General features: G+C 35.7%; 1 protein-coding gene across 4 annotated transcripts in view; it reads left to right on the plus strand.

The window, feature by feature from the left end:
* Nlgn1 (neuroligin 1) overlaps positions 1–22,502 on the plus strand; it is an 872,651-nt gene that overhangs the window by 83,580 nt on the left and 766,569 nt on the right. For all 4 annotated transcript variants that reach the window (XM_057756955.1, XM_057756953.1, XM_057756957.1 and 1 more), the window contains exon 2: positions 1,171–1,268. The gene's annotated coding sequence lies outside the window, so the exon portion shown is untranslated. The remainder of the gene's footprint in view (positions 1–1,170; positions 1,269–22,502) is intronic.

Here is a 22,502-nt window from a genome sequence, read left to right on the forward strand (position 1 = left end):
CTTAATGTACGTATGCAATAATATTGTAATAGCTAAGGTTTTTCTTAATGTTTACCATGTGCTAGGCAAAATTCTAGGCACTTAAAATGCACAAGCTCTTTTTATGCTAACAACAAACAACACATGAAAATACTGCCCCATCACTCAAATATTACAAAGATGAAATCGAGGCACAATGAAGCTAAATATTATATGGCGTCACATGATCATTAAGTGGAAATCTCAGACTAGAACTGTATCGGTGGTGCAGAAGAAGGCAGGCAATCAACCAGTTGGAAAAAAAATAAGAAATTTTATGGTATGTAGTGCAAGTAATTTATTTGAAATACATAGATTATTTCTTTGGCCATTAGATTTGTACTTTCAATCTTTTCTTGATAATCTCTAAATATTTGTGAATGCTGAAAGAAAACCATAATAAGCTCCTGAATCTCAGTTTCCAGTTTCAACACCTATAACTGAAACTATAAACACCTAAAGTTTCTCAGCATCCTGCATTCCTCTTCATTTTCTACATGGCATTCTTTAGTAAGTAGGAATATTATTTAATAAGTTATGACATATCATATTTCCTTATTGACTTGCGTTTTAAGGTTTACTCAAGAAACTTTTTGATTATTCTTAAATTATATAAGTATTTGATATTTTCCTTTACTTTCTATATATCTATCATTTATCAATTATCTATGATTCATCTACATATTATCTCTCCTCATCTATCGAACTGTCTCTGTATAATATATTGATGATCTATGTATTGCATATATTTAGTTATTATTTTATCTGTTTTATATGTATATTATTATCTATCATTTATATCCTTATCTCTGTCATCTACTTGTCATTTATCTATTTCTCTATGTATCCATATTGTGTATAATATTAATGCCATCCATAGGCCTCCAGTAAAACTTGGAATGCATATGTGCCAATGGTTTTCTCTTGATTGTGGGGAGGAATTGCATCTTTGTTTTATGTTAACTGTAGGATTTGAGGCACACTTATACACATCAGGAAAACATTCTTCTTTTTCAAGTATGCTGGGGAAATTTTCTAAAACCCTGAAGTTTATTAATTCAGATGTCACAAGCAACAAAGGAGGGTATTATAAAAGTCCAAGAACATGTAAATATCAAATTAATCTGCTATTTTCCATTGCGATTCATACAGAAAATCACCTGATGGCAAGGTCTGCTCCACTGCCTGGATTTATTTCCTAGAATCTATGAACTTTCATGGCATCGGAATCATGGAGCTTGTTCTAGTTTGTGAGTATCATCTTTTGCTATTAATTTACAATGCTGTAAGATATGTAATTACAATGTTCTCCCTTCCCCTTTTCCCTACAAACCCTCCATCAGATCTCTCTCTTCTTGCTCTCTATCAGTTTCATGGCCTCTCTTTTGCAATTGTTATTTCTGCTGTTGCTGCTGGTAGTGATGATGGTGATAGTGGTAGTTGTTGTGGGGTGTGTGCATGTATGACATATGTTGTATATTATACACATGTAAAACATATACACACATGCACAAATATACTTGTGTGTGTGCAGTGTGTGTGTGTGTGTATCTTTAAGCACATAAACACAATCGACTCAGTCTCTGTAATGTCATGACCATTTGGTATTGTGTAACCATTTGTTTTGGTCTTCTCTGGGAAATACTTTTGCTCACAGTCTCAGCTTATCATAGCTGTGTGTCCTTCCCTCTACCGTCAACTGAGACTAAGGTAGCATTCGTTCTTTGGGTGCCTTTAATCTTATTTTGAGACAGTCCCTCATGTACTGGGGCTTTCCAACTGGGTCCCAGGAAACTACCTCTCTGTGGTTCCAAGTCTCCTGGATTATGCATGTGGTCAAGCAACTAAAGCTTATAAAAATCAATCTTGTTTCTGGATATAGAATTCAGGTCCTCAAGCCTTCAAGGGAAACCCTTTACCCTGAGTTATATTATCAGCCCCAAACTATATTTCAGAGGGCAGATTTTGAAGACCAAATATTTTACTTTTTAATTTATTTATTTTTTGTTCTGGAGATTCAGTCTGTAGGTTCTTTGGCTCGTTGGTGCATGGCAGGTAGGTTTTGGTTTTTAGGATGTAAAATTTATCAAACTTTCCTTTGTAACTTTGTTATTTTGATGTCCAATATTTAAAAGATTTGCTTTGTTCAAAGTCAAAAGAATTTATCTTGTTTTATTTTGTAGGGTTCAGTTTTGATCTTATGCATTTAAATCTTAGCACAACTTACAATATGTTTTCTTGTGTTTCTGTGAGGTACAGGTCATGGACAGCATTTTTTTCCCTTGAATATGCAATTAGTCCAGTATAATTTCTTGTAAAGGCCATCTGCTTTCTCATCAAATTTTCTTGTCACTTTTCTTAAAAATCAATTGCCTGAAAAGGTGTCAATCTATCACTGAAGTTGCTTTTGTCTTCCATTGATCTCTGTGTCTCACTTTGTGCTGGTCAGAGACCCTTTTGACTATTGTCTGTATACTAAATCTTAAAATCAGCCACTACAAGTCATTTAATGGGTTTTCAAAATTGGTTCAGGTGTTCAAAGCCCTCTGTATATAGATAATAGATTTCACAGTCTCTTTGACAATGTCTGAAGAGAAAGATGCAAAGATTTTATTGGGGTTGCACCTAACCTGCAAATTGATTTCAGAGAGCAGCTGTCTTTTAGCTTGTGGTCATGGCACATTGATTTGTGAAATTTGATCTTGTGTGTCTATACCTGACTTTGATGTGGAGATTTCATTCTTTTACAGATTTTTTTAAAATCACCCATTACGTTTATGTTTACCTCTTAATACTTCACATAATGGAGTTGTCACTGTGGATTTTATTTAATATTGAGTTTGTCACAGGTCTGTGCATATACAATTTGTATTTCATACTGACTATGCATCTATTTTGTAAGTTTAGAGATACTGGGGCTGTCCTTACATAGATTCCTTTTCTGTTCCTTTATTCAGATAATTGGGTTGACCATGAAGAACACATTCTATCTCTCCCCTTACTTTCTATGTGATTATATTAATTTTCTAACTTTGTTAACTAGGATGTCTGGCATAAAATAAAATGTCCGCAAAGTAGATATTATTGTTTGTTTCCAGAACAAGGAGAAAACAGTCATGATACATTTTTTATAGTTAAGTAGATTGTAACCCCCATATATATATATATGTGTGTGTGTGTGTGTGTGTGTGTGTGTGTATTTTATAGTGCTCTGTTACACTCCCTGGATTGTATCAAGCTCACTATTAGCCTCCCAAGTAGTTACAATCGCAAATATTATCATTATATTTCATTCATTTGTTTTATTATAAGGGACTTACTAACATATGAGTTTATTGTCTTTTTACATAGCAAGACATTGACTAGCACTTGTTTACCTGGTTGGCTTGACAGGGTGAGTCCTGATCAATATTCACTTCTTTCCACACAGATTGTCTTGGAAATCTAAAAGATAAAATAAAATTATTTTAGTATAAAATCATTTTTTTGTTATTTTAAGTCATAGACTTTCTTTTTTATAGTCATTTCACAGTTCTGAAAATAATATATTGATTGCTGGCTTTCATTTTTATTCATAGTTGTTAATATCATGAATTACACACCAATTAATTTCAACTATCAAGCCAACCTTGCATTCCTTGTATGAATCTCGCTTGCTTTGGATATTGCTGATTTTAAATAAATAGTATTTTCAAAGGATTATGCATCAGTATTAATTAAGGTTACTAATTTGAGATATCTATTACTACAAGGTCTTATTCTGGTTTTGTGGCACAATAAACTTTGTCCCATAATTGTTAAAACTTTTCTTTCTTTTCTATTATCAGAAAATGTTTTTATTGGGAATACTTTTTTTAGTCTCTGTACTTGTTTAGTAGAATACATGAATAAAAATATCTTGTTTTAAGGTTTTACATTTAGATATTTCTGCTTTCAATTTTTATTTTATAAATTTTTATATTTACTTATTTTAGTGACTTGCTTAATTTTTTAATTCTATATCTTTGGTTTTTCTATTAATATAGGCAAAACCATTTTAACATTTCTATATTACTGATTTTAATTAATTCTTTTTAACTCCTTGTCTTTTAAAGTTTAAATTAAATTAAAATCCCTTTAACACATTTCCACATTTTGTGGTGACTCCAACCATAAAATTATTTTTATTGTTACTCATAACTGAAAATTTGCAGTTATAAATTATAATATAAATATTTGATATTTAGGCATCTGATATGCAAGACATTTGATATGTAATCCCCTAAGGGGGTCAAGACCTATAGGATGGGAGTCACTTATGTATAGTAATGTTTAAGGTTCTTTGCTAACTTTCCTGTGGATACTTGGAATTTACAGCACAAGTGAGACAGAATGTGGGCTGCTTCAGGTTTCTGCACCATTTCTTCTTCCACAATGCTGCTGACTCTACTTTTCCAATATTCACAGTTTGGGTTGCAAACTTCTAGAAAAGTCTGGGATGTTGTGCATAGATGAAAATTTGTTCATTAAATATATCCCCATTTGAAACATATGTGATTTTATGTGAGTACCAATTACTTCATTTCTCTAAACATAGGATTTTTGTTTTCATAATTTTTTTTTTTGCAGGAAGCCTTATTTTTCTTCTAAGCATGGGTAGATCCATACAAATCATCTCTCAGGCTGTCAAATGCTTTTCTCCTGTGTCTATCTCAGAGCCAAATTTATACAAACATATGTACTTTATAACATATATTCACAGGACAAACCAAATACCAAATATTTACATTTACATTATGAAAGAGTCACAGACTGATTTGTAAGACAAGAAAAGTTTCTCTAAATTAGTCTTCTCATTTAAAAAAATTCTAGGTTGTTAACCGATGAAAACATTTATCAATTTAAAAGCAAAAATTTCATTACATTTCATTCATAAAAGACAGACATTTGTATTGGAAGACATATTAATGGTGTAGCAGACCTAATAAACATTATTTTTGATGTTTGTTTTCAGATGATCAACATGTATGTATCTTTATCTTATGATATCTAGAAAAACATCTACAAAGACAATTAACATATCTGAAATGTAATACAGACTTCTTTGATGTTGAGAAGACAGGTGCAGTGTTTATTAGGTTTTCTCTAGCGTTCATCTTCATTTTCATTCCTGCTTTCAGGGCTACGGATGCCAGTTTCCCTAAACCCTTTGTCACATTAAGTGGGTTCATTTGCTTGAATGGCTTTATTTTCACAGAGACCCAACCCTAATTGCACCTTACCTTGTTAGTCTACTTGTTACCAAGAAATATCCTGTCTGGAGTTCATATTTCTTCTTCAGAAAGTCCACTTTATTTTTCTTCTTCAGAAAGTCCAGTTTATGAAATGGTATCCGTAGGTTAACTGCCTCTGCTCCTGCATTCATGGGGTTGTCTTGAAGAAATGGGACGATGGGTGTTTCTTGTTTACACCACACTGCCATTTCTTATCATGTGGCAGACAGGACAGACAACAGCTGCAAGGTTTGATGAGAGTCTCATGATGGCATCTGTTCTCTCCAATGCTTGCCTCCATTTGTTTCATTGTCTCAAAGTGAGAAGTGAATGCTAGAATCACTGCTGAAGCTTGTCTTTCTGACTTCCAGTTTTCAGAAAGAATTACGTTGCAGCCGACTAGCAAATTTTTTTTTTTTTTTTTTTAGCAGAGCAAAACAAACAAGCAAAAAGCCAGGCTCATAAACATCGTAGAAAACTTTCTCCTGTAGCAGATGTGAACAAATACAGACACCTGTTGGCGGAGGCGGCTCCTTGGTTCCTAGTCACCCAGACTTGAAATAACCTCACAGAAATATGTACTGATTGCAATACTGTTTGGCCAATAGCTTAACTTAATAGCATTTCTGGATAACTCTTATATCTTAAATTAACAAATTTCTATTAATCTGTGTATTGCCACGAGGCTGTGACTTACTGCCAAGGTTCCAGTGCGTCTGTCTCCTGTTCGTGGCTACATGGCTTCTCCTCTGTCTTTGCCTACTCTTTCTATATATCTCTTTCAGCCTGGCTTTACTATGTTAAGCCACTAGCTGAAAGCAGCTTCTTAATTATGGAAATAAAATATATTCACAGCATACATCACTTCCCACATCACACACTCACAGACAGACATTGCACAGAGAGTGAGACCTGGGAAAACAGAGCTCTAAATGGGATATCTCCATCAATCCCTCCCCTCAGAGCCCAGGGATCCCCACGATTTGATCTCTGATTCTTGTGACTTCACTTGGGCTCTTTTCTTTCTATTGGTTTGCTTGTCCTACTTTGATGTGATGGTTTTTGTTTTACCTTATTCTATTTTATTTCATTGTTTGGTTGCTGTCTCTTAGAAGCCTGTTTTTTGTTTTTTGTTTTCTAATGAGAAACAGAAAGGATGGAGATCAGGATGTAAGGGGAGATGTGGAGGAACTGGGAGAGAAACTTGTAATCAAGATGTATTGTATGAGAAAATAATCTATTTTTAATAAAAGAATATATATAAAGCTTTATAAAATATTTAAAAATAAAGTGGACATTTCAAAGAATATGAAAGAAATGCATATGGTAAAGCATTATAAGATCTTACCAATTGAAAAAGAATAAAAATAGGTAAATAACTAAACAAAGGATATCAAACATTTGAAACTGGGTTCCACTCACTTACCTAAAGATTTTATAATTTTATGAATTTTACATTATTAAGTTTACTTCAATGTTTTTCTTATTTTTTGTTCTATGTATTAACAACTATATTAATAATTGTTTTATTTTTTCCCAACGGTATTACCACTTTTTTCTATTTTAAATTCTTTTCTTTTCAACTTCTTATTTTAGCAACTGTTTTTGTCATAAAGTCCAACCCATTTCATCATTCTTATTAGTGGTTTCAGTGGTTTGGTCTATTTCTGAGGGAATGGGGGAAACATAATATGTACCAGGTAATTCTGCATTTCTTTTTTTTCCTGAATTTTATTGAGCTCTACATTTTCTCTGCTCCCCTCTCTGCCTCTCCCCTCCCCTTCAACCCTCTCCCAAGGTTTCATTGCTCCCAATCTACTCAGGAGATATTGTCTTTTACTACTTCCCATGCAGATTTGATCTATGTATTTCTCTCTTAGGGTCCTCATTGTTGGGTAGGTTCTCTGGGATCACAGTTTGTGGACTGGTTTTCTTTGCGCTTTATGTTTAAAAACTACTTAGGAGTGAGTACATGTGAAACTTGTCTTTCTGGGTCTGGGTTACCTCACTCAAATGATGCTTTCTAGCTCCATACATTTGCCTGCAAAATTCAAGATGTTGTTATCTTTTTCTGCTGTGTAGTACTCCATTGTGTAAATGTACCACATTTTCCTTGTCCATTCTTTGATCAAGGGGCATTTAGGTTGTTTCCAGGTTATGGCTATGACAAGCAATGCTGCTATGAACATAGTTGAGCACATGTCCTTTTGGCACGATTGAGCATCCTTTAAATATATACCCAAAAGTGGTAATACTTTTTTCATGTATACAAAAACTGATCAATAATACAGGTATGAAATTTTTGTTTAAGAAGTTGATTTGTACCCAATTCATTAACTAACAGGTGAACAGTCAGCTAAAAAGGTATTGATTGGAAAACCTGTCCGGGAAAACACCTACTCTTGATACAGAATGCACTCCATAGCAAAGTAGGATGCTCCAGTTGGCACAGTTCTCAAAGCCATGGTCGACCCTCCTACAATGCCCTCTCATCATGCTTGATTTAATAATGCTGACCATGATCTCACTTCTGAGGCTACTAGACATTTCCAATTCCTTATTTTAGGGTGAACTCTAATAAGTAAATCATAAATATTTGTGCATGTGTAGACATTTTATGTGGGAAATGGTTCACTTTGAAAGCAATATCAAGAATGGATATTCTGTTTTTCAATATTCATATATTATTTTGAAGTTTTTGGTCATAAACACTTGGTTCTAGTTCCTGGAAAATTTCCTAGAGACTTTTACGTATATAAATAAATATTAAGGTTTATAGAAATAATTTTAATGAGATGTGATACCTTCATTTGTGTGTGAACCCTTAAATGACACTATTAATTTGGCTTCAGGTTTGTGCTATAACAAGCTATATATGTAATAGACGCTTCCCAGGAACATGAGGACTCTCTGGATTGTCATAAAGTACTGTATACAGGTTCAGCTAATGGTTCCCTTATGCAGATACAATGTTTCAACATTTGGACGTGTGTGTTTGTGTGTGTGTGTGTGTGTGTGTGTGTGTGAGAGAGAGAGAGAGAGAGAGAGAGAGAGAGAGAGAGAGAGAGAGAGATTGTATGTAGTGTTCAAATTTCCCAATTAAATGCAGGTTGCTCTTTATGTAATCAGTTTCTTCTCTTTGTCAACTATATAACAGGTTTTTTCTAACCTCTGGATACTTCATATAGAACACTAGGAAATAGAAATAGCAAATAGCATTGTCTGATTAGAACTGATACCTTATGTTCTATCAATAAGGTGACTTATTTCCCATGTGGTTCTCTGTGAGGGCCATGCCCGTTTGCCAGCAAAACAGGAAGGTGACAGAAAGCTAAGAACTTGGAAATTCTGTGGAGTCACCAGCAGACAAGAAATAAGTTATTCACCAACACGTAGGTCTCTAGGCAGGCAGTTGTAGGCAGGCCCTCCGGTGCAAGCAAACAGGTCTACAGACAAACACATGTAGGCATGCTGACAAAGCCTCCAGTTCAGGCTAAAGCCCCTCATCTCAAGGCCGTAAGTATGCAGAATCACACAGAAATAGTGCTCTACCAAAAAATAATGTAACAGATTACGTCACTATTTCCTTGGGGGATCCCTGGACATCTGGTATCAGCTATGTTGTGCTGACTCATACGCCCCCATGTCTGGTGTCAGTCATGATTTAGCTGATTCATACTGGATGTCTGCATCAGTATATGTTGGATATATATATATATATATATATATATATATATACATATACATATATATATACAAAACTGGCTCTTATAGCCTTCTGTTCTCAACACCTTCATAATGTGGGGGCTGGTTCCATGTTTAAATATTTAGAAGAAGAAGTGTGGTCATCATTGCCATAGAAGCTAAAATACGCTTCCAGATTTTGGTTCCTGATTATGCTTGAATTTTTGCTTATTGTGACACAAACTTAAGCTTAATTACAATATAATTAATAACTATCTATAAAAATATAAATACATTAAAATCATTTTATATTATACAATTTATAGATGCACATACAATATCTTATTTGTTCCTCATCTTTAACATAAAGTGTATATATATTAATGTATATAAACATACACACACGCACACATATATATTAACCTTACTTTACAAATAAGAAGCTGGGAAGACATCAGAAGACTAACGTGAGGTATCACACATATACTGAACCTCATGTCTAATGTCTTGGATACTTAGGATCTTAGTGAAGGTCTCTAGAGTAAATACACAAGAATTAAGCAATATGACAACGAATAAATTCATTAGCAAATGTTTGCTGAGTGCTTACTGTGTACAGTGCAGTGCAGGAACCTCATTTTCTTGGTGCTTAGCAGCGTTTTCTAAAGCCTTGGATGTTTTATAGTTGCATTTTCATCATTATAAAGGCATGACCCTCTTCTGGGCTTCTAGCCAAGCACAGAACAGCATGAGATAATGCACAGAGGCTTCTTGTTGTCATCTGATAATTTATAAAAATGAAGTTGTCCATGAGAATGATTTCTATAAATATGTTTTTTTGTAAAACATTTTACTTTGGGAATTAAACCATTTGTGTTCCTGTATTTTAAGATTGTTGATGATTTGGGATCATGGAAGCGTCCTGGGACCTGACATTCCTAGTGCCTGTGGTTTTCCCCGGGAGCTCTTGTCACTTTGCAGGAACAGTATTATCTTTTTGAGGCCACCTGGGGATAAGTTATTAATTTGTTAGTTTACCAGTTTCTAATTATCCTGAATGACTTAATGCTGTTTCCAAGGTGCTATGGGATGCAGCACTGTAAATCTGATTCTCGTTGGTAATTCTTATCTTTTATGAGAAACTCTGGGAGAGTGTCTAGATGGGAACCCCAACTGAGATTCTTCTCTCTTTTCCTCATTATACTCCATTCACAGCCCTTCCTTTCTTTTGTGTTCGAAATAGAAGAAATAACACACATGAATTACTGGCTGCAAACGGAACAATAGCAACATCAAAGATGTGGTAATTAGGAGGTCTATAATGGCACACATGTGTCACAAACTGCCAATTAATCTTGATGATGAGAAACAATCAGTTCAGTCACCACTGCTTCTTCCTTTCAGCAGATCCAGGCAAACATCAGTGGTCTCTGCGCTCTGCTTGTATTTTCTTAGTCTCCCCAGTGCACATCTTTTCCCTGCACCAGAGGGTGTTTTTTTTGTAGATGGTGAAGGATGCTGTTTCTAGTTTTGAGTGTGAACCATACACTTGCTACTTGTTCGTGATATACAACATATGTATGAAACATTTGCTTGATCCATGTGGAACAGAGCATCTTCTAAGAACCTGTAAGCTGATAGCTCATATTTAAGCTTGAACATCCCTAGAAATCATTATTGTCTTTTTTCTTTTGCATCAACTTTACTTCAGTTATTGTTTTACCAACCAATAATTTAAAATATGATCTTACAAGAACAAAACTACAGTAGACAGGTGAGTTCCCATGATTTATGTGCTCTGTAGTATGAGGATGCCCAAACTCTTAGCTTCTCACTTGACACTTACATTGTCCAGCTGCCACACAGGTTTTTTAGAGACCTCTCTGGAAAGAAACAAGTTTCCCACTTTCTCATTCTCTATTTTTCCTTCTACCTACCTTCCAGTCCACTTGAACTCTGCATGCAGACAGATTTCTTAGGGCGGAGTGTCACACACACCAGTCTATCTTTGTTATAATCTGTCAGCACCATCTGATCTTTATTGGACGTCTTCTCTTCTTTTTTCCAATAATTCCATTTAGTATTAGACTTTCCCCAGGTGTTTAAAGTCAGGGTCTCCATTCTCAACAGCAGCCACGGAGATCCTAGAGCCCTCTTGATGGCTCCTCTTCATGAGACTAGAGCTTCAGAAGTATGTTACTCATACAATGACTCAGTTGCATCAAAACTTCCGTTTCTGGTTTGTGACTCAGTAAATGCTGGCCCTTTTCAACCACTGCTTTTTGAAAACAGAGAAGCAACTTCATCACCAAACTCTTGTCACGCTTCTATCCTAGTCCTCCTGGGAGTTTCCTCTTCCTCCTTACTATAGATGCTCATAGGTGGGCCCATTAAGACAACAGTTGCCATTGTGGGTCTAGAAAACAGCATATTTAACATTTTAGCAAAGCAAATTTGAACAAATCATTAAGTTTTCACTTGAGTTGGTTTTTTGTCATTATACTAATACTTGAAGTTGTGTTGACTTCAAAGATTCCATTGAAAATATTTTTCAGTTTTTGCTTGAATGCAGCATTTCTCTCTAACTTAGATTTCAACATCATACCGTTCTACCCTTACTCTGGTGTGTCTTTACTTGGACAAACCACAAGCATCTTACATCAATATCAGTTCCAGATCATCTCTACATTATGTGTATGATAGGTATTCCACTTGATAATATGGTAATATACGACAGTGCTGACAGAAATAAACCACGTCATGACAAGTTCAGCTTAATTAAAATATTGATGAGTAGGCCTGCTTATTTCAGAATTTTAGAATTTTTTGTTCATTTAATAAATTAAAACTTTATCCTAGGAAAATGCTTTCTTCTTGACCAGGTTGGTAATGAATCCATTTCACAAAATCATAAAGAATCCTGAAGTTTCCTGTTTTGTTTTTTAAATACTAAGTCATTGATTGAGTGTTCAGAAAAAATTCTTTAAGGAAGTGTGCTCAATAGTTTTATGTCAGTTTGAAAGAAGATAAAGCTGAGAGGAGGAATCCTCATTTAAGAAAGCCCCTCCGTAAGATTAGACTGTCGGCAGCTTGTAGGGCATTTTATTCATTAGTGATTGGTTGAGGAGGACATGTTCCATTGTGGGTGGGGCCATCCCTGGCCTTGTGACTCTGGCTTCTATTAGAAAATGGGTTGAGCAAGTCATAAGGAAGAAGCCAGTAAGCAGCACCCCTCCCTGGCCTCTCTGTTCTCCATGTTCCTGCCCTGTTGGGTTTCTGTTCTGACTCTTTTCAATTCTGGACTAAAATGCGGAAGTGTAAGCCAAATCAACCCTTCCTCCCCCAAAGTTGCCTTTGGTGATGGTGTTACACCACAGTCATAGAAACCTTCATTGGAGAAAGAAGATCGTAGTTTCTCCAACAAGGGTCTCAGTGAAAAGAGCCCTACAGCCAAACTCAAACCTTGGGTTTTCCAAACGCTCTGTGCTCCCAGCACATCATTCCTTCTCAGCACAAACCCTTCTCTCCTGAGGGTAAAGCCAAGATGTTGAAGTCACACTGAGCCTTCAGCATGTGTAATTTCATATTGTTTAATAGAGAACAAATTCTTTTATATTAAGTTTTTCACTTCTACTCTAGGGATTAAACACACTTACTCTGATGAGGAAAAAAAATGGTTAAGGCTCACTGTGTCGTGGGTCACAAGTAACTAAGCTTCTGAATGAAAGATGTCTGCAGAGGCATCACCACATTGCCATACTGAGAGCAGAGGAACTGTGTGAGCACTCTTGGATGGTTGGCAAGGGACAACTAAATTCACCCAGATGAAATAAAAATGCAAAGGCCCAGGTAGCCTTCTCTTAACCAGGCCTTGATTTTTGTTTATATAACAGTTTTCACTTCTTATGGCCAGTAATTTAATTTATTATTTATTTAATTTCTTGCTTATTTAATACATATAATATATGACATATTATAAAATATAATGGTATACTTTTTTAAAAATTTTAAGTAATGTAGTGTTTTCCATAATTATTGAGAACAATATTATGTTTAATATATTCATATAATACATAGGTATCAAATCAAGGTAATTAACTTTATATCTGATAATCCCTTTATGTTCAGAGATTTTAAATTAACTTCTAGTTTTTCACAAAATATTCAATAGGCTATTACCAACTAAAATCTCAGCCCTGTGCTGCAGATCTAAATTTAAACTGATTCCTCATGCCTTTATTTTATACCTGCCCCACTTCCTATTTCTTCTCTTCTTCCCTCTTTCTAGTCTTTCGTAATGAGTGTTCTGATCTTCTCTGCTTTGAGACCATGTTCTCCATTCCCACATTTCAGAGACAGCACAAGATTCGTCTTCCTGTATCTACTTTATTTTAAGAAAAGAAAGTTCATCTTTCTAACACCATTCTTTCTGTCTGAAGTTTCAAGATATTAATCTTTTTATACAAGAATATAACATTCCTTTTTGAATACAGACCACATTTTCTTTAATGCCTTGGTTCATTAATGAATAACTATGTCAATTCTTTATTTTGGCTACAGTGGATAGTGATTTATAAAGCGTGAAAAAGCAGGACTATCTTTTATGACATGATTTTATTTCCTTTGGAATTGCAGAGATATGAAAACCATGTGATTTTTTGAAGAACATTCATATTGTTCTTTTTAGTGGTTCAATTGTTTATATTTTCATTTACATTGTTCAAGATTTCCCATTTCACTATCCTTGCTAGCGATTTTACTTAGGAACTCTCAGATAGCATCTGCTCTGACAGGGGCAATGAGGTGCCTCATTTTGTTTTCAACTGAGCCCTCTCTGGTCACTACTCATGTGGAGCATTTGTCTTGGCTTTCTTTTATTTTACTGGAATTTTTCCTAAGTGTTTGTCTTCTTGCTTTCCTAAGAACTTATTGCTTAGGTATTCCTTTCTACAGTCTACAGTGAATTCATCCTGACCCTAAGAACTGCATTCTCTTGTTGAAGGTCTGCTTTTCCTGGGATGTGCTATGACATAGAGGACAGCAAATGGCATTGCAGCAGCATATCTAGATTGGATTGTTGGCTCTTTTGTTTACCACGTCATTGTGTGACTGTGGGTAATTTATTCAGCCATAGCTCACTTTACTCAGCTATAACAGAGCACATCAATGCTCCTTCATGCTGCCCCATTGATTAAAGGAAATAGTAGGTATCCATTGAGAGGTACACATCAGGTAACTAATAAACAACAGGGATAGAATTAGTGTGTTGTAAAATTCTGTCTTCAGGACAACTGGAAGGCTAGTGTGTTTGCCAATACGAAAGATCTGCTTTAGTGCTCTTTTGTCTGCTTTTAGTGGCTCACACATCACTACTGGAAGAGTATTTGTTAGCTCCAGTTCTATTTTGCCTTTGCCTTTTTCTCCCTCTTTTTGTATTTTCGGTCACAGCATTTAGTTTTATGGCCCGCACTTCTTTTGTTATATGTATATACATTTCTCTCGTACAATCAGTGAATCATCTAATGTCACACTCATATCATAACATGTATATGATGTTTATTACAGATTCTATTGGGCCTTGGGTGGGTTTATTAGGTTTAGTAACGGTTCTTCCTGTTTTCTTCTTGGTGTCTTTTTAGATGTCAGAAGCTACCATAAGAAGGTAATGTAATACAGGGGTACTTCCCTATGTAATCTTTGAATCTCATCTAAGCTCTCTGGGAAAACCTAACTGTGTAACTAGGAAAGCCAGATACGGTGCATTGGATGAAGAGACATAAAATTTCTCCATGCAACTTTCTGTAGCTGTTTTCTCTTTGGAGCTCTTTGCTCTAGTTTTCCCTCTGCTTCTTGGCCAACTGATAACTAAAGATCATTAGCCTGTCTCATTTGAGATACAGCAGATCTTATATTCTTATCCTCTTCATTAAGGGCGAAGCCCACAGTGCTTGCACTTGTTTCTATAGGCACACAGTTCTCCAGGAACTCTCAGCTGGACACTGGAGACTGGCGGTGATGGGAGGGACAGCACCCAGTGAAGCTCAGCCATGACTCTGATCAAGGACTGTGTATCATCCATTCTGCTACTCTGGAGACTGCTGCTGTCCACTCAGCCCACAACCAAAAGGGTCTTCTTTTGAGTGTTAACAAACACAAAAAAATATTCCCTGAAAACTGAAGACCTTCAAGCTTTCTGACTCATTACAAGGTCTTAAAACAAGGCACTTCTAGAATATGTTCACTTTTTTCCTTTGTAGGGTTGATAATAAAGAATATAGACTAGAAATTTGTAAAAATTTCCTCATAAAATTTGCTCTCCTACTACTAAACAACCTACTTTGCAGACATCGAACATAACCTAATAACCTCTAATAAAAACAGTGCTGCTACCAAATATACAAAAATTAAATAAGCATATATGTATATGAATAAAAGAAATTACAGTATTTTTAACATTTAGACACTTGGAAGAGAAATTTTAAGATCCATTTTCATTCTATTTGATGCTGTTCCACACAATTTGTATTGCTTTACAGGTTTGCTACTTTTCCCCTTCATTCAAATCTAACTTATGAATGTAACTTATCTAACTTATGAATACTATTTACATAGTTATAGATTTTCATATTTTTTTCCAACTAAAAATCTAGATATGTAAGTAAAAATCACAACTAGATAACAACAGTGCCAAAACTCTCAGGAAAACTTGGAAACATAAGAAATTATGCCATATACCATATAATAGTATATATCTTGAATTTTAAAATACTATTGTAGCATATACTTTTCTTTAAAATTATGAATTGATTAGACATATTTCCCATCAAGTTAATCTTAGGAAGATGGATTTGCTTGAGCACGACGGGAGGCATCTAATTTCAGTGTCCAAAAGCCTCGTGATGTGAAAGGAGATAAATACCCAGCGTTCTCAGTTTTCTATCTTAGGGATACATCTGTTAGCAGTTTTCATATGGAACAACCTAACAAGGTAAATTCTTCACTTTCACGCTCAAAATGTATGTAGACCTAAATACTTTTGAAATCAGCCGTTCTAAGAGTAGCTTTGATTCATTGTCACTGTCTTCTTAGGACTTAGCTACAAACCTCCTGTAAATGAGGTTACGAATGTTTTACTTGGGGATTTTTGTCTGAAATCTTTCTCTTTCTTTCTTTCTTTTTCTCTCTTTCTTTCTTTCTTTCTTTCTTTCTTTCTTTCTTTCTTTCTTTCTTTCTTTCTTTCTTTCTTTCTTATCTTTAGTAGCGTCACCCAACAGACATGTATTCTATGACAGATATAGAGTTTTAAAAGTCTATGGAGTAGCAGAAATGAAGGCGGTCAGGACCTCCAGTAGCATTTCACTTAAAAATGGTTGAACTCAGGCTTTTAAACCACATAGAACAGAAGGGGCTGAGATACAGCACCTGTGTGGAAGGCAGCACTAAGCATGTCACAGACCTCATGTGGGTTTTCTTGAGCGATATTTTCATAGCAGTGGTAGGACTGACATCTCAAGACCTTGTATTCCACTAACAACCCGTGAATACTATAGACTTCTATTGCAGATGTACTTTTTGCATTCAAGTCTGATGTATGGGAAAACAAATGTAAAACCAGTGATAGATGAGAGACACATGAAACACACAGATCACACGCAGTCAGTTCTTCCTGGGAAGGAGCTGCATAAGCAGAACTCTTCCCTAAATCTCTGACATTCGTGATTTAAACTAGCTAATTACCAAAACAAACAAACAAACAAACAAACAAACAAAAATCCTCAGCTGTCATTCCTGAGTGTGTGTGACCCTGAGACTGAGACAGGTTTGCTTGTTAATAGAAATTTTAAGTTTCAAATTTCTTTTTTTTTTTTTTTTTGGTTTTTCGAGACAGGGTTTCTCTGTGGTTTTGGAGCCTGTCCTGGAACTAGCTCTTGTAGACCAGGCTGGTCTCGAACTCACAGAGATCCGCCTGCCTCTGCCTCCCATGTGCTGGGATTAAAGGCGTGCGCCACCACTGCCTGGCTTAAGTTTCAAATTTCTATACAAGAAATGTAGAGCTGTAACTGAATGATAACTGCCCTTCTTGACACAATGTCTGCTATTTTAGATGGGACTGATGAACTGAATGGGAATATTTTTGTTCCTTTGGGGAGACAAATGCAATAGATGTTGAATAATGTAATGATTATTTGTTTAGGCAGAACAGTTTTGGTGATTGTTTTATGTATAGACTTGATCAAGGAAAAGTCTAGAAACTGAACAGAGAGAAGGTCTGGACTTACTCCCATGTCACTGTGTCTCTCTATGCACTACTTGTCCTTTAACTTGGCTACCAAGGCTGGCATCTTTTTGCTAGTACAAAACCTTCTGAAGTTATTCTGTTTAGGACTTCAGATAATGATCTGAGCAACATTAGTGTTTTAGTACCAGAAAATTATGAGCAATGTGCCAGCACCTGGTTCAATCCGGAAAAGAAAGCTACAGAGTAGTATAGGAACCTAGTTGTCATTCATCATTCTTCTCCTCTTCAGTACCTTGGAAGTTTAGTCTCCTCTTGGAGAGCAAATCTTAGGAACTTGTGGCTCCTTATGGCAAGGCTTTTGCATTTCTGTCTTTAAGGTCAACTAGAGTGATATTGATCATAGAGTATATTTGGTAAATACCACTCAGACTAAAGCACAGATACTGATGTTTACATAGGATAAGAGGTGACTGAGTACTGCCAGTTACAATTGATTTTATCTGAATTGCTGAATGAAAAAAATGAGAAACTGATAATTCTCACTTGTGGTCTATGGATTTTTTTTGCACAACCCAGAGCTTTCACGGCATAGTGTACAATTCATAGATTCACTTAACTCCAAGTTCCCATTGATTATATAACCCTGACAATAAAATATGCTCAAGGACATATAACTGAATATATATTTTGTTATAATTTGTGATTATATACAGATTGTTAAGGAATTTACAATTATGTAAACAAAGCTTAAATGAATTAAAATTAGGATATTAGCAAGGGAAAGAAAATTTCTCTGATTATCCTTGCATAAACCTATTTTATCGATTGGTGTGCTAGTTAATTATGCATCATGGTGGAAACCAGCAACTTTGCTATAGCGTGTCTTTAATACTAATAATTTTTAAAGATTTCATACAAAAATATAATTTCTGTGTAAATATTTAATGGCGAATACCAATAAAAATGGGTGGAGAGCCATTGCTTACAGCCAGATACATTAATTAAAGAGCAAGGAACAACGTCATGCATGTGAGCACGTTTTCTCTTGCTGATATTCTTTAATTCAATTAAATACAACCCCTTTTATTTCAAGATATGTTGTTTTCAATTTGCATCTATTGATTCTTTCATAAACTGCAGTGTATGCTAAGTAGGATTTATGATGTGTGCTGGTTATACTGTCTCATAAACTATTCTTAATAACACAGGCTACATTTATTTTCCCTTAGCAATTCTGTGAGAGTGTATTGTGTAACTCTCATAATCAGAAGCGTGTTCATATACTATTTTATGTTAGGGGCTATAACTTCAACTTCAAATAGATGAGTACTGGACTGGATTCTAATATTTGATCCTGTCAGACTTTCCATTCCCCCATCTTATTGAACTCTGCGATTACACTCTACTGTAACTCGTGTCTTACAAGCAGTAGGAGATTCTCACATTGGAAAAGTTTCCCAGAGAGGAAGTTCTGGGTGTTAAGCTGTCAGCAGATTTGGTGTTTAATGAGGACTCACCTTCTGTTCCTCCTAGCGTGGGTCTCTGTATACCCTCATGCAGATTACGAGTAAATACTTCTTGGGTTTCCTTTAAAAGGCATTATCCCACTCATGAGGACTCTGGCCTCCTAGGCTAATCCTAATACATAACCCCCAAAAGGATCACACTCAAGGTGATATTCAAGATATGAATCTATATAGAGAACCCAAAAATTCAGAATATAAGCATATAAATTTGGGACATGTATTTTGTGGACACACACATGATAATATATATTATCACTTCTCTCAGTCTTCAAACCATATCCATATCCAGTTACAATTTCATTTTCCCATGAAAATATAAAAAATGTCTTTTGATAGACAGTGGGAGAAACTGAGACTCCCATTCTTTTTTTTTTTTTTAGATTCACCTCCCTTATTCACTCAGATGATTGATGCCACACACCTGTCATTTAGCTTAATATTCTATTCTTGGCAATTGTTAGTCTCCATTAGCTTCAGTGGATAATGTCAGCACTGTCCATATGATTAAACGACACTTAACAGTATGGATTTCCCCAACTGTGTGATGTCTTCCTGGTATGTCATCTCTATCCCCATTTTTATAGCCAGACATGCTGGAATTTGTCTATGCAACGAAGGGTTCAGATAGATAAATATGAGAAGGGGCGGTTTTCATTTGCCACCGGCATTGTTTAACATTCATAAAAAATTGTTTTATTGCCCAGATGTTGGAAATTTATTAATTATCATATTGGCTCTTGGGCCTGGATCTTGCAAGAGCGATAGTAGATGCCAGAAGCTAAATAACCTTTGTTATCCTGCTGAATAAAGGATTGTTTGTGCTCTCCAGTTGATGAATTATCTCCATGCCCTGTCGTTATAAAAAGCAACTCATCTTGTTCCCTGGGCTGGCAGGAGATGAGGAGCCCTAGAGAGAGCACAGAGTCTTCCTTTAACAAATCATGTGTAGGATGTGTGCTGTGGGTCCTGTCTGGAAATTAATGTGGAAAGAACCTGGGATTGGGCAGAATACTTTCCTTGTTACCTCCTGCCATATGATGGATTGCCACACATTTGCAGCATTGAACTTTGCCTTTACCCGTAGTAAATTATTTTCAATCCAGAGACCAGTCCCAGGATGGAAAACTGTACTCGTTTACCCCCTTTCTAAGGAGAAGGCAAGCTTAACATTCTAATGCAGCTAAGCCAGTGTCAGCACTTTCACGACTATTGCGTTAGTTTATAATAGATGCACGGATATATTTGCCTTGGAAGCTGTCATTGCACATTGAAGAGAAGAGCCTTGCGTTAGCTCTTAAACCATTGTTTCTAATAATGGATGCATCAAAGGACTAAGGGTGTGGCACCGGAGTGCCGTGTTTACCTAGCTTGTACCACACCCTGAGAAACAGCAGCAGCACTGAAAACAAACAAAATTAAAAACTGAAATAAAGTTAAGAAAAAGAAATGTTGGCCCAATAAGATGGGTAAAAGCATTTACCTAGTAAACCTCGCCATTTGAATTCGATCCTTGGTTCCCAAGGCCAGACGAAAGATCTGATGTCTGAAACTGTTCTCTGACCTCCACACTTGCTGTGGTGCGAAAGCGTGTGCACACACACACACACAAAAAAAAGTCAAATAATTTTTGTTGATTTTTATTAAACTTTATGAAACTTATCAAGCAGCTCTAGTTTCAGAGTCAAATGGGAGAAGTAAAGAAACCATCTTTCTCTGTATTCCCAATGCCACAATCTCCCTGCTTTTCAACAGGCATCTTGAACTACAGCAGGGCATTTGTTCCAGCTCACGATTTTACAGTAACATACCACCACTGTGAAAATCCGTTAGTATTCTCATGGTAGTCTGCATTTTATGGACCTGAACAGCTTTGTCCTGGGGTATCCCCTTCCTTACACTATCAGACAGAATCATATCAGCCTCCCAGACATCTTTAGTGACTCAACCTATTGAACATCTCCCAACCATGAGTTGGCAAGCTCTGCTGTTTCCCTGGTTTTGCCTGCCTAGCATGCTGCATTCTTGTAACAGAAGATGAGGAACTTTTTCATTATTGGCATCATTCAGTTTGAAATGTGTTGTTTAAATTTCCTCTGTGTCATTTTGTACCTTGATATTTCATTTCTTCCTCGTGCTGAATAAATTCTCCATGGTTTATATGTACCCGACTTTGTCTGTTTATCTGGTTATAGATATCTTAGTTGCTCCCAATTTTTGACAATTATGAATCCAGTTGCCATAACTATCTACATGCAGATTTTTACACAAATATAAAACTTTTCTTACTTTGGTTGACATTATAGTAAGAATATGCTTTGTTTTGTTTTGTGACAAAATGCAATTTTCCCCCAGGAATACCTTTTGCATTTCTATCAGCGATGATATGATATGATTTCTATTGATCCACATTCTCTTCGTCACTTTGTGTCACTGGTTTTGGGTCTGCAGTAGCAACTATTCTAGATGACAGGTGCTGCTGCTGGACATCTTTCCTCATGAGTGTCATCTCTCTGCACATCTTTCATTGTAAACTATCTTATTATGTTTGCCTCATTAATTTTGTGTTATTTCTGTTATTAAAATATAATAAAACATTTCTTTCTTTCCTTTCTTCCACCCATGCCTTCCTCTAAACCCCTTCTTATGCTATTTCAAATTCACGTCCTCTTTTGTAATTGACTGTTGTTATATTAGTATACTTAATGCTTATACAAAGACATTCCTAAATACAACCTACTCAGTCCATATATGTTCCTTGAATGTACCTTTTCATGGATGACCATTTAGTACCTTCATGGATGACCATTTAGTATTTAATAACCAATTGGTGTGCTCTTCCCTGGAGAAGAGAACTTCTCCCACTCTTGCTATGTTTTTAGTTTGTAGCCTAATTTTTAATTGACTTGACCCTTTTATAGTTAAATTTGAAGAGCCAATTCTATAAATTTATCACAGTACTTTACGAACTGCATTTTTCCCGAAGGCATTCTGTGTTCTGTGTCTTGTAGCCTTTACTCTCTTGAGAGTGGCTTTCCCAGTAGTTTAGCTTTAATAACAACGATATTATCAATCATCCTATCATGGATCAGATCTTTGGTGATAGAAATGTCTGCATATTCTTCTGTGTTAACTTTTATAAGTTTTATTGTTTTTCATTTTGTACTTAAGTCTACGGTTCATCATGTGTAAATCCTTGTGAAGAATGTATGTTCTTTGTGAAGAATCTTTTTGTGTGTGTGTTTTGAAGGCAGACACACAAAGTTTCTAGAACCACTGGTTGCAAGGGATGTTTACCCCTTAGTTTTGCCTTTACTACTATGTCAAGGATCAGTGCACTGCATCTATGTGGACCCATTTCTGGGCCCTCTGCTTTGTCAAATTGATCCACATTTGTCTAAATTATGCCGCATCACACTCTTCTCCCAGTAGTTTCGTAGTAAACATTGAAGTCCAGTAATATCAATACTCAAACTTTGTTATTCTATTTAATATTGGGTTTTCAATTAAGGCCATTTTATTGCTCCACTAAAATTTTAATGGGCACCCTCAATCTATTGGTCAGTCGCTAAACTAAATGTAACAAAAAACAAAGCCCAAAGGTATGAATCTTTGAAAGGAAGTGGTAGGAATGAAGGCTTTGATAAGGATGGAAGGGGAATAAGACAGGACTAAAGGAGGCGATGTTCAAAATATACTACAGGCATGTATGTGATTGACAGAATTAATAAAGGTCAGTTGAATATAAGATCGACTCATATCAAATTCTGTGTTGTAAGAACGTAG

The sequence above is a fragment of the Chionomys nivalis genome, chromosome 24 (genome assembly GCF_950005125.1).
Source record: "Chionomys nivalis chromosome 24, mChiNiv1.1, whole genome shotgun sequence".
Lineage (NCBI taxonomy): Eukaryota > Metazoa > Chordata > Mammalia > Rodentia > Cricetidae > Chionomys > Chionomys nivalis.